The sequence below is a fragment of the Stenella coeruleoalba genome (genome assembly GCF_951394435.1).
Source record: "Stenella coeruleoalba genome assembly, chromosome: 3".
Lineage (NCBI taxonomy): Eukaryota > Metazoa > Chordata > Mammalia > Artiodactyla > Delphinidae > Stenella > Stenella coeruleoalba.
In genome coordinates, this window is record NC_137148.1 from 83,982,239 (window position 1) to 83,994,972 (window position 12,734).

General features: G+C 34.0%; 1 long non-coding RNA gene across 1 annotated transcript in view; it reads left to right on the top strand.

Annotated features, from left to right (window-relative positions):
• Positions 1 to 7,503, top strand: part of LOC307184306 — a 373,803-nt gene extending 366,300 nt beyond the window's left edge. Inside the window, exon 5 of the long non-coding RNA XR_013827692.1 lies at positions 7,467 to 7,503. This is a non-coding gene — a long non-coding RNA (uncharacterized lncRNA). The remainder of the gene's footprint in view (positions 1 to 7,466) is intronic.
• The last annotated feature ends 5,231 nt before the right edge of the window (positions 7,504 to 12,734 follow it).

Below are 12,734 nucleotides of genomic sequence, written 5' to 3' on the forward strand. Positions count from 1 at the left end.
TGCATTTAATATACTAAAAAAAATTAAACCTCTGGAAATAAAAATTATAGTAAAAATCCACTTCCACAATAAACAAGATCAGTCTGAGTTAGAAATTTGCTTTAAATTTATTCATCCCATTGAAACCAAACCACTAGTAAAACACACACACATATACACGCACACTAGAGGTAACTTTTCTCTGGAATCACTTTTAGTTGTTCAGGAAATATTGCTGAAGTGGTGTAATCTGCTGAGGCAGATTCTCCTAGAAGTTTTATATTATGCAAAGTGATTTCTTTTTAAAGTTTTCAAACCAACACTTACTGACTTGAAATTTAGTGTATCTTACACTTAAATTCTTTTTTGCCTTTTTAGTAAGTCTCAGCCAAACGCTTGTATAACTGCTTGGCACGTTCACAAATTATGAAGATCCTGAAGGACATGTATTTATACTTTTCTATCTACATATTGAGAACATGTGGTTTAAACAGATGCCTTATACCTGCAGTATCCCCTAGACTCATTTAAGTGGCCCAGAAAAGTGGGGAAGTAATCATTCCAGTAGACTATTTGCTCATGAGGATTGGAACTATTCTATGTAGAAATATATGCATGCAGTTTAAAAATTTAATGCAAATATATATAACTGCACAATATAAAATAATATATATTTTTCCATTCTATAGAAAAATAAAAACATGATTGCCAAAGCCACAGATGATAAGACATTACTGTACTAACTGCATTCATTCATGATTTCAGATATTTTCCACCTTTATTTTCCTGTTTTGAATTTCTCATCTTTATTGAAAACTTTATTTTCTTTTATAATATGTGGTTTTATAATTCTTATATATCATTTACCTGACATTCTCAAACTGTAGAGGTGTCATAGAGGCACATAAAGCCAGAGGATAAATGTCACCATCTTCATGGAAAGCATGAAACTGTTGCTGCGATTTTTTTGGAGAGTTTCCAAAGGTTTAGCATTAAAATAAACATTTACCCTTCCCCTTCCCCATGTCCTCAAGTCCGTTCTCTATGTCTGCGTCTTTATTCCTGTCCTGCCCCTAGGTTCTTAAGAACCTTTTTTTTTTCTTAAATTCCATATATATGTGTTACCATATGGTATTTGTTTTTCTCTTTCTGACTTACTTCACTCTGTATGATAGTCTCTAGGTCCATCCACCTCACTACAAGTAACTCAATTTTGTTTCTTTTTATGGCTGAGTAATATTCCATTGTATATATGTGCCACATCTTCTTTATCCATTCATCTGTCGATGGACATGTAGGTTGCTTCCATGTCCTGGCTATTGTAAATAGAGCTGCAATGAACAGTGAGGTGCATGTATTTCTTCAAATTATAGTTTTCTCTGGATATATGCCCAGGAGTGGGATTGCAGAATCATATGGTGGCAGTACTGGTTTACATTCCCACCGACAGTGTAGGAGAGTTCCTTTTTCTCCACACCTTCTCCAGCATTTATTATTTGTAGACTTTTTGATGATGGCTATTCTGATCGATGTTACCTCATTGTAGTTTTGATTTGCATTTCTCTAATAATTAGTGTTGCATAAAATATTGTTAATCACCAATTTAATTTGTGTATTTCCATCTTGGTAGAAAACTGAAATACTTTATTAACTTGGTAAAGTTATTTATATTGAGGTTTAGTCATATCAAAGTAATAAGTTTTAGTGAGAATATAGAGCTAGATTACACAAATACCTCTATTTCATGGTATATGAGCAGAACAGTGGGTAATTCTGAAATGACAAATGGAAGGTCTTAATCTCTTTAATCTTACGAGATTAAAAATTCCCATTTTAAGTGAATAAAAAATGCAAACATTTCAAGTAGATCATGGTGCAATTCACCATATTAGTTCATCGGCAAAGGTTGATAATTGAAATACTATTCAGTTTCCTCAATGGACCTGATTTATTATTTTGAGATTAGATACAAATTAGTTTGAAATAAAAATGCTGCCCTATTCAACTTTGCTCTTCAAATGTCTACAGATGCAGGTAGTATTTTCAATGGAAAGATACATTTCAGAAATACTCTGAATGTTGAGGGCAATTCTTTTTTCCTTACTCCTGAGTTTTTTTGTGATATAAAATAGAAACATACATAGCCTTCTTATATACTTGATGACACTTAAGCCAATTATCTGTTTCTTTTAAGCTCCAAACCAGACATGAAGTATAAATAACTTAGGTAAAACTTAAGACAATAAAACAAACCATAAACAAGGTAGACTTTTAAAACAAATTAGGAAATGTGACCCATTGTACTAAGGACAATTCTCCTTATGCAAATCTGTGGGTAGAGATGGTTTTGTCAGTAATTTAGAAATAATGTCCACCTCATTTTAGTCTGAGTTATCTCGGCAAATTGAATCTTGTAGATTTAAATTTTTCCCCTCTGTAACATGGAGAGTGATCCTAGAGGTTTTCTGGGGACTCCTTCTTCAACTTAACCTTAATTTTGTAAGTGTGGCAGAGGTGAGAACAAAGACATTTAAAGTAACCACTTACATTTCTCCTAGTCAAAGATCACTGGGAAAAGATGTTTGATTCTTTAAGGTTAAAGTATTTTAAACATTTTAAGACTTTTCTATACATGGAAAGATTTGGAACAGTCCTTCATTCATAGGTGAGTGTGAGAGTATCTGAGGGGCTTCTGGGATTGGGACTCTGAGCATAGTTTCTCAAAATGCTGTGAGTAAGCCACTGCTAGGTCATGAGCTCATTTTAGGTGATAGAAGAACAAATACTTTTTCACTTTAGTAACTGAGGTTTTCTGTTTAAATTGGGGGGTAGGGAAATACAGCTAACAAAATATACCAGAGATTTCAGAAGGTAACTGGAGTTAGTGTGAAATATTTGAAACAAAATAGGTAGTGTGTCAGCAAATACCTTTCTTTTTCATAATACATTGACATACGTATCTTAACAAGGATATGGCCAAAATCATGAAAATATTATACAAGTAAATGCACTTTGGGAAACACTGCCTTTAAAGGGAAAAAATAGGTGAATTATATATTTTTCATTCTGTTTGTCTTCTTTCAGTGATGACAGCATTTTGTTGCTTTCACCACCAATGAACAAGAGTGAGTGCATTAGATTAATATCTACCAATTGACAAAACATTAACAACTTTGTATGTACTGCCTGCTCATATATTTCTTTTGGTTTAAGTAACACAAGAATTGATTTTAAATTGTACATTGTGAAGAAAGTTAATCAGTTTTACATAGGGTTCTTATTCCAGGATAGAAATTTTGAGTATCCAGAGAGCATGTGTTGGGTAAACCTGCTTACACATTTATTCTTCCATTTGTACATTTGTTGTACATCCAACAAATATTTATTAGGTTTCTATCATCTCTTTCAGTTAACTATAAAATACTTATTATAATATTCATTTTTTTTAAATTGCTTGCTTGATTTTTGTTAATATCAGGGAAAAGAGAGCTACCCACAATTGTTAGGTAAAATTATCTTGGATTTGGGCTTTTTTTTGTCATAAAGAAATCTAAAGCAGTATTTTTCAAGTTGTGGGTACTGAATCTTCTAAAGAAAAGTCTCCTGAGATACCTTCCAAAATGTAAGTTCTGCAGGAGTGGAGCCTGGTAGTCCACACTTTTAACAAGTTTTTAGGTGATTTCTGTTTGTACTTAAAAGATTGGGAGCCACTCAAGAAAAGAGTAGGGACTGAGTCAAGAGTTTGTGCAGAATTCCACATGTGAATGGATGTAAAACACACTCCTTAAATTATTAGTAAATATGGGCCTATAATTTGAGGAATAGTGGATTGCTTTTTTCTTCTTTCATCCTCAACTCCCCTCCTTTGCTTCTCCTTTCTCCCTTTTGCTTAAACCTCCTCCTAAAGCAAACACACGTAGGTTTCCAACTTTTAGACCTAAGACTACTTTGAAAAAGATGACTCCTCCACTGTTATATCTTTATATAATCTTGGAGATCACCCAAGTGCAATGTTTTGATTTCATATCATTTTCAAAAATGCTTAAGAAGTGAACAAAACACACTCACAGGCCTTAAATATGGAAGCTGAAAAATAAAGTGCCGTGTTTCACGGAATGCTACAGCTTGAATATCTGACTATGCTTTAAGAGATTTTCATTGATTCATGTGATTCATTTTCTGTTGAGCTGATCAAAAATTGTCAGAGCAATTGTTAGTTTTAGAATAATTTTTCTGCTACCTCTATCTGTAGCCTGGTGAGAAAAAAAAAAAAGGTTGGGGGGAGTTAAACACATCTTGTTCTAATGCAGAGATGAATAGTGCTGAAAGAGTCCCAGTGTGGCACTTCTGGCATTGGTCAAACAAAGCTGAAAAGCAACATGGGACAAACAAGGAAAAATGGGGGGGAAATGTTCCCATAAATTCAAAATTAAGTTCCTCCTTCAATTTCCTTGAAGCAAACTCCCTATGGTGAACATCTGGCAGGCCATTAACTTTTGTTACTTTATTTTATTAAAAAGTCTTAAGGTGAGAGAAATTTCTCCATTTGGAGACTTGAGTTAGCATTGAGACTGAAGTCTGGGCCATCATGTTGTCATTTGTTGAGTACCCATGAGCCTACAGAACATATTGCCCTCACAAACTTTACTAAGTTTTCCACCACAGGTTGCAGTTCTTTGTCCTGAGAGTTATTTTTTTTTTTAATGTATAAATCAGCTGATCAGTGGCCTGTATCTTCTGGGGGAAAAGTGACTGCCAGATTCTTTATGCTTTATAGCTTCTTGCTTGTATGTTTTTTACTGTATTATTTTCTACAGGAGCTTGAATGTCAAAACTATTTACATAGAGCTTTTTCAGTGATCCATCAAAAGGATGTGAACTGTTGATTGCACCATTTTCTTTATTTGTACAGCTGCTATAACCTTCAATCTAAATCATTTTCTTACTGTGTCTTCCCTTTCTCTTTTCTTTTTTCTTTTTTCTCCTTTGTGAGCTAACCATCACTTTCTAAAGTAAATGTTTCATATTCCACCATCAAAACTATTTGTGTACATTAACTTCTAAGCCATGAAGTTACTTATTACTTATTAGGTTATTTTTTATGAAAAGTTCTGGGTAAATATTAGAGAAAAGAGTGCAAATGGCTTATTTTTTGTTGAATTTAATGTAATTTATGAACTTGCATCTTTGTTTCTTTGATTGCATGTATACATCTATCTATTACATTTCTATCTATCTGTAATATATCTATCTTAACTATTTAACATAAGATTTTTTAACCTAAGCAACTTTAAGTTAAAATATTTACTCAGTTTTATGAATGATTCTAATAGATTTTTTCAAATTAACACAGATATTCCTATTTATTATAATTAGCTTGTTTCTGAACATTCATACAATAATTACAACAAACTGCTAACAAACTCTGAATGTTTTGCTGAGAAAAACTTTTGAATGTTCTTCTTTTAGTCTTACAAAGCCTTTTTTGATTGTAGGCTTATAATAAAACTTCTGAAACAATTCCAATGACTTTTTTCCAGTTTATAAACATTTTTTGATGATAATATTATTTTTGAGATGTAAAAGATTAAGTATAAGCAGCTGAATCTTGCGTTTTCTCTCTTGATTCTACTATAACTGCTTAGTAAGTTACATTAAAAAAATAGTTGTTATATATTTTTCTTTAATAGTCTCAGCTTAACTAAATATCCACATCTGCATCTATCAATATATAAAATGCTGTGCTGTTTGAAAAGTGAATTTTATAGAATTCTTTTGCATTTGACAGTAGCTCTGGAAGTTGAATTAGGGTGGATATGATTATGGAGATGAGAAGTCAAGCAGGAAAGATATGACTTTGAATAAGGAAAACTGAGGTTCAGACTTCAAGGGATTTTTATAAAAGTTAGTGTGAAGAGTAAGTGCAAAGTTCTATGATTCTAAATGTGCACTTCTTTCCAGTATAGTGGGGTTTATTATATTTTTTGAGAATTTTTTATTTCATTGAGCCATTTTTAAACATATACAAAGTAGGGTATAAAAATTCAGACAGACAATTTTATATGTAAAATTGAGTCCAATAAAGTCATTGAGAGAAATATAGAACCCATAAAGAATTTCATATTTGTGTTTTTTAATCACATGAGTAATACAGAAACACTTTATAAATTATTTCAAAACCCAGAAGTATATGGAATTAAGACTAGGATAGCCTACTTTTACATTCTCAGCAGCAGATTCTATTTCCTTCTGCTGATGTAACAATGCAATTTCCTTATCTATTTACTACTACTTGATTTTTTTCTTTTCTTAAAATGTGTCTTGGAATTCTTTTCATATGATTCATCTTGTTCTTTTTAATTACTTTAGAGTTTTTTAGAGTTTAATTACTTCAGAGCATAATAGCAATATGATACAATTTATTTACAGTTCCCTCATTGTTGAGCAATTCATCCATATTTTTGCTGTTAAATTGTGCTCATTTGCTTCTTTTTTTGTATGCCTCCATACACAAATGAGTATTTCTTACAGATATTTCTAGAAACAGAATTAATAGTTCTCCTTCATGCTCACTTTGAGTTTGATACATCCTGCCACAGTGCCTCCCCTATCAATAACATGTAAGTGATCATTTGTCTCCACCAGTGCCAAGTCAGATATAGTCAATTATAATTATTTTCTATAAATTATCACATTATTATTTTCATTTCCATTCTTTGATTAATAATAGTGCTGATCAGCTTTTCAAATATTTATTTTTCCCCGGGAATTGCCTATCCCTATGCTTTGACAATTTTTCTATAAATCTTCTTTCTTATTGATACGTAGAAGTACCTTGTATAATCTAGTTGAAATCTAAACATAAAGAAGACAAAAGAGTGAGGTAACTTCACAGTCCCGTGTTCTGCCATCTTCAAAATAGGGACAGTAAGGCACATTTCTCATAGTAAAGGCTGAATAGTTGGTAGTTGTTTTTATTAACTTTCTATGACTATGTATCTGAATCTACAGTGTTCTTTCTAAAGAAGTCTATTAAGACTCTTTATGGAGCACAAGAGTACACACTAGGGTAGACAAGTTCCCAAGATATTAATTATATGTATTTCTGTTACCTAACTTGCAGATCCCTAAAGGGAATCTTTAAGAGGGTCTGTGGATACTTGTCAGATATTAAGTAGAAACTCATTTTCTGATTCATTTAATCAATACTGATAAAGAGAGTTTGCTCAGGTCCCCTCTCCAAGTATCTATCTATCTGATTCAATTGAATTTACTTCTTGTGTTAATAATTTAATCAGATACTTGCTGATCTCTAATGAATTTATTATTTGTAGGTATAACTAATATACTTATGAGATTTATGGAAATTCATTTCAAATTTAATTTCATGAAATTCCAACATTAAGTCTATTTTCTTTGACTCTCTTTGAATTTTCAGTTCCATTGTTTATGTATAGGTATGTAAGTCTATTTGCATATTTCTTCAGAGAAAGATTATTTAGAGAAATGAAGAAAGATGAAGCCAAATCTGATCAGAAGACATACCTTGTTTTTGAAGAACAGGAATCTAATTCTAGTGTCCAGGCAGACAGATTTTGACAGGTGATTTTTCTTTTATGAAAGACTATGTAAAGACTTCTTTTCCCTTACAACTTTCTTATTATTGTAATTCCCTAAAATTCTTAATAACCTCCAAAGACTCTTGCATGCTTTTATCACCTTGCTCTTTTAATCGTCCTTGAAGTTGCTTATCTTATTGCTTTTATATTCTAAAACTTGCTTCCTACCCTTTGATCTGCTTATTGGGGTTTTACCTCTAAGGTTCTTAGAGCTGCCTTTTCTTGCCAGCTGACTCTGTGTGCTCTCAACATGCTTCTTTACACTTACCCTCTGCCTTTTCATCTTTCAATTTATATCATCTCTCTCATTCCTCTTTTCTTCAGCTGCATTGAGCTCGTTTTATTTTGTGTGCGTAGACGAAAAATGCCCTCATGACATGTCACCGCTAATCTTGTTTTCCATTTCTAGTGTGTATTTTATTAAATTTTTTTCTCATTTATTAACCTACATACTGACACAGTGCCAGGCTTATTTCAAGATTTTTAACTCAGTCAACACCAACTGGCATGTGTTAAACTAGGAGAAAAAAAGAAATCAAACAGAATAAGAATTACCGGAAATCAACTGCACTTTCTGGATGAAGAACTTTGGTAATTGAATTGTTACATAGCCACTAGATGTAGGGAAAGGAATACAAAATGCCCAAGATATAACTGAGGAGAACTATTGAGTCTATTAAATTAGATTTGAATAATTTGCTCCTGTGATAGAACCTATTCCTATAGGGAAGCATCATATGACTGAACCTGAGAATAAAATTACCATCAGACCTAAAGCTCATTTGACAATGCACAGTATTGCCAGATATATAGCACAGTAAGTAACATAACCACGTGCCTGATCATGACTGACCATCAGCATCGGGAAACAAACATATTCCATATGTGTTAGGCTTAGAGTAGCTTTTTTCTTTTTCTATATGTGTGAATAAGAATGAACAAATTGAAAGATTTAAAGTTTTTCTGTTTCTGACATTTTACTGAATATGTTGAGGCTTGCTTGGAATTTTAAAATCTATTGAAAATATATTTTCAGTATTTCCATTACAGGCTAACTCTTTGCACATTTTGGTGTAAACAGTTGTTTAGATAATCCTGCACGTGTGGGAGTGTGCCAGGAGGTGAAGAAAAGAAAGAGAGTGTCAAATAGGATAATTTTGCTACAGAAAGAACTGTTGGGTTATAGTGATGAAAAATGATATTAAATATTAAATACAATGAGAAATACTTGTTTAAGCTGTATCACAACAGCGAATTGCAATTATCTTTTCCAAAGGCAGAAGTCATCCCAGCATAATTCTTGTGTTTCTGAAAAATTATTTATACCTTAGAAGCTCTCAAAATAATCTTCTCTTCTTTTTGACATTTGCAGAAAAGCACTCATTTAAGTGCTTTAAAACAGTCTTTGAGGGCCAGGTTGCTTGTTTTAGCTATAAGGATGAGTTTACTGGTCTTCCATAAGAACAACAGCTTTGGGTTAAATTTTGATGTCTTAACCTCCTAAAAAGAAAAAAGAGAAAGTTTGAGTCTTCATTTTTCTATAAAAAATATGGTAACCTAAAAAATGAACACAACACAGAATCGGGGTGAAATTCAAATATATTCTTACATAATATGGATAGATTTTTATGAAGCTTAGATCACAATATTAATCTTTTTTATCAATCTGATGAAGATATATATCTCATAAAAATGTTGCCATTTCCTTATATCTCAGTGTAATTTGACTACTGTCACTTCAAAAAGCAGTTAGTTGCCTGGTGAGTTTTGCTAGTTAGGTCTTGTGAAAGAGGAGAATTTATGCTAAGCCCATCCCAATTTCCCTTCATTTACTGAGGATTAGCAATTGACTGGTAGATAAATGATACCCATGGGAAGTTAAGTGCACTTTGCACTTAAAAAGCTGCTGTTTTTTTTACAGGGTTAGGCTTGCATCAAAAGCCTATGTCTGCTTCCAGTGTTTTGCACTTTATCAGTATAACCAAGAAAGACTCAAGCCTGAAATAGCAAGTAATGAGTCAAGTCCTTAATTCAGGTGCAATGCTGGAGATGTAGGTGAAAACCTCTGCTTGCTCAGGGCCCTGGGCTCCAATTCTACTGTCACTGTGCTTTCCCAAATGTTAAAGAGTACAATTGGAATGACATTCTGTGTGACTGGTGCACAGGGTAACAGTGTCAATACAAAAGGTACACCATAGCTGGTCCCACATATTTTATCATGAAGTTGAAAGAGCAGCAGTAGCTAAAAATAATGACATAACTTTTGTTATGTGCTGAATACTGAGAAAAATAGGACGTTTTCTTATATTGATACATTCTGTCACAGAGGTAGAGATTCAGAACACTTTTGAAGTCCTTATCGTTGTTGACATGAAGCAAAAATGTGGTGTTTTAATATATAACTTTTTTTTCCATTTTCTCTAAACTGGTAAATGTTTCATAACACTTTTCAGCTGACAATAACACTACCTTTTAGATGATTGCGGGTGTCTTCCTTTTAGGAGCTCAGATTATAATATAATATTTATGTTAAGACCTTAGAATTTATAAAAACTTTCTCATTCACCATCCACTTAGTAGGGTCTTTATTGTTTGTATTTAAGGACTAAAAGTAAGGCAGATTATCTAATGTACTCTAGTATTCCCCAACAGTATTTCATACTGTTTTCTGTTAACCAGATTATTGATTCCCATGAAAAACTCCAAAGCTAGAAACCATAAAGAAAATAAAAAGACTACTCAATTCAAATAGGTAATAAACTTTTTTGAGTGGGGAACATAAAACTCACATGGAATGATGAGAATAGTGATGTGATGGCACATTTTTGGATTTCTCTCTCTATATATATTTTTAATTTCTTTCTCTTAATAAAGTTTTTTTATTCAGACAGCTAAGCCCTCAGTGATTTTTGCTTCCGGAAAGGGATGAGACCACAGAAAGCAGGGAAAACAAAGCTCATGAATTCTTGAGTTTTGGTATTAAGATTGCCAATTCAAATTAAGAGCCAAGAATTATGGTTCCTGTTTACATCCTATACTCCAACAAGAAAAACAGAATTGGAGGAGAAATAATGTGTCATAAAAGAATAAATAGGTGGATACGTAGATAGGGTGGATCCCTGAAGAAAGGGCATTCAAAATCACCGCTTGCCAGTAATGGGCCTGGGTAAAGCACTGATGTTTTGGGGCAATTTGTGGGCAAAGATGGTCTGCTCTTCCCTTTCTGTACAAAGTTTAGATAGCATCAGGATCCAGAGAGGAAGTGGCTGTGAAGTTTCTGTAGTCAGAGAGAAACAGATTGAGTCAAGAAGTATCATGCTCTCCAGTGATGTTCCCAAGTAACGGAATGAACTCACATGCCTCTGGCCAAGTTGCATTAGTAAATGAGTGAAGAGGAATTTCTAAAGAGGCTCTGTAGTTGGGAAAAGGCATGGTTTAACAGCCTACAGGTATGGACATTTGCAGACCCGATAGAGCTAAGTATGGATTCAGTGTCTCCTTAGATGGTTCTATCCCAGCCCTGGCAGAATATAAGCCCCTTAAACCTAATAGAACCTTGGATATAATAGGAAGAGGCCTAAATTGATTCAAAATATGCCTCTATTCCTGAGTGGAATGGGGATTAATAAGTAGATGTTTTTTGATAATATAGATTTAGCAGATTGTTTTTACCTGTTACAGGAGCAAGGTTTCCATTCCCTGGGACTAAAGCAGATTTCTTAACAACATGGTGAGGCAAAATCTGCTCTGTACTTTTTAGGAGACCCTGAGGGAACTGTGCCAGAAACCCCAAGTAGGATGAGTATACAAGTACTCCTAGGACCTATTTTTTCCTCACTTCTAGCGTAACGCTCAAGAAACTGCAAGCATGACATCAGGAAACAGGCCCTGTGTGGAGAGGTCTTAAAAAAACTTGGCAGGTCTTCTGGGTACCTGGAGTCTCACTGGAGGGACAGAAGATGCATACATAAGTGACAGGGGAATAGACAGAACCTTAGCTTCACAGGGTTGAATGGAAAACTTTCTTTAATGGGAATTCTTTTCTAGAGAAAGAATGGACCTGTGAACTCAAGAAGGATACTGCTGTAGTAGAAAGAGCTGGACTTGACTTAATATTTTGGTAGAGAGTGGTTTGGTGTGATTTGTGTGAGCTAAAATTGAAGGCCAGATGTGAACAGAGGTACTTCAGTGGATGCTCAGGGGGCAGCTAATGACCCAGGCAAAGTGCACCTTCACTCCATCACTTAGTTCTTCTAATCTGTGAACACATACCAGGGGTGGTGAGTGGGGAAATGAATAGATGATGGTGATCGGCTAGGATTAAGTTCTACCACAAGGAGGAGTGTGAGTTCAAAAGAGAAAAGTTGAGTATGGAAAAATAGATCATTTTTGTTATCTTTTTTTTTGTGGTACACGGGCCTCTCACTGTCGTGGCCTCTACCGTTGTGGAGCACAGGCTCCGGACACGCAGGCCCAGCGGCCATGGCTCACGGGCCCAGCTGCTCCACAGAATATGGGATCCTCCCGGACCGGGGCACGAACCCGTGTCCCCTGCATCGACAGGTGGACTCCCAACCACTGCGCCACCAGGGAGACCCAATAACTTCTTGATCAACTGAGTTTATTGAATGTGATTTTAATGTCTTTTATTTACACATCATTTTATACTTTTCAAAGCATATTCTTTTATTCCAAATGCATCTCAGCAGCAGTAAGTGATAGAGAAACATTTTATTTTACCCATGCTTCTAAAATAGGGTCTTCAAAATTGAAACCGGCTGAAATTAGCACATTCCAAATGTCTGGAATTAAAATCTCTGTTCTTTCTTTTTTTTTAAATTTTAGAAAAGTCTAGTACCTGAAAATCTATGTAAACCTTAACACTTTTATCTGTTTTTTTAAGTTGAGCTATAGCTGGTATACAATATTATGTTAGTTTCAGGTGTACAGCAAAGTGATTCAGTACTTTTACAGATTATACTCCATTATAGGTTATTATAAGATGAGTGTAATTCCCTGTCCTATATAGTATATCCTTGTTGCTGATCTATTTTATATATAGTAGTTTGTATCTGCTAATTCCATACCCCCAGTTTGTCTCTCCCCACTCTCCTCTCACCTTTGGTAACCACAAGT